At 54.7% G+C, this 972-nt stretch overlaps 1 long non-coding RNA gene across 1 annotated transcript; it reads left to right on the top strand.

Moving 5' to 3' along the window:
* LOC102261993 lies at positions 1–849 on the top strand. Its single transcript, XR_312960.2, has 3 exons — positions 1–33; positions 281–316; positions 798–849. It is a non-coding gene; the product is annotated as an uncharacterized LOC102261993 (long non-coding RNA).
* Positions 850–972: the final 123 nt, after the last annotated feature.

The following is a 972-nucleotide window of genomic DNA, read 5'->3' as shown; positions in this document are numbered from 1 at the left end:
CCCGAGGTGAAGTGGGACTCCCCGGCGTCAAAGGTAAGCTGGTGGGAAGGAGCTGGGTAGGGGGAGATGTCACCCTGTAGGTGCCAGTCACTCAAGAAGAGGTCTTGGGGGGACAGAGGGGGTCAGATGGACATAACCAACAGCCTGTGCAGGCTGACAGGCACGCAAGGAGAGGGGAAGTCAGGATGGTGGGCGGGATGCCTGTCTTCAGACACAGGCACTGCCCTTCCTGTCTTCCTTGCCAAGGCTCTTTATGTCAGGTTGGCCATTACCTTTTCAGGTGACAGAGGTTCTATCGGACCACCAGGACCTAAAGGTATGTTGCTCCCCCTGCTGCTCAGACATCACTAGAGCCTGCCTGACTCCTGGGAACCCAAATGTGACTCGTGCCCCAGCATCCAAGAACACAGATGACTCTGGCTCCCAGACCCTGGGGCTGGGAGGGACGTGCCTCTCATATAGGGAAACTGAGGCACAAAGAGGAGTCACAAAGCACCCATATTGCAGCACTGTGGGTGGGTAGTCCTTGGGGTGGCGAGGATGCAGTATTGAGGTCCTCCTGCTCTGGCCATCCTGTGCCCACAGCACCCACTGTATGACAGGGCCGGGGGCAGCTTGTGGGTGGAATCAAATGTGCCCCTTTGAGTTCATAAATGACGAGTTCTCGCCCAGATTCTGCTGACAGCACTTCCAGGCACAGTGAGAACTGTTCTGCAGCAGGGTCCCTCTAACGGGGTGAGAATGCTTTCCTTGCTCCTGACTGATGCTTCCTGCCCCCCACCCCATGTTTGTTTTAGGTGACCAGGGTGAGAAAGGACCCCGAGGCCTCACAGGTCAGTCCTACATGGGAATCCACTTTGATCATTGAAAGACATTTTATAACTCTACTGGGCACTGGAGGTGGGAAAGAATACAGAGGTATGAGATAGAATCTCTGTCTACTTCAGGGAACTTGCAATCTACAAAACACAG

Source organism: Myotis brandtii, unplaced genomic scaffold (assembly GCF_000412655.1).
Source record: "Myotis brandtii unplaced genomic scaffold, ASM41265v1 C41978746, whole genome shotgun sequence".
Taxonomy (NCBI): domain Eukaryota; kingdom Metazoa; phylum Chordata; class Mammalia; order Chiroptera; family Vespertilionidae; genus Myotis; species Myotis brandtii.
The sequence above is the reverse complement of the archived record's forward strand: the minus strand, read 5'-3'. Positions and strand labels throughout refer to the sequence as shown.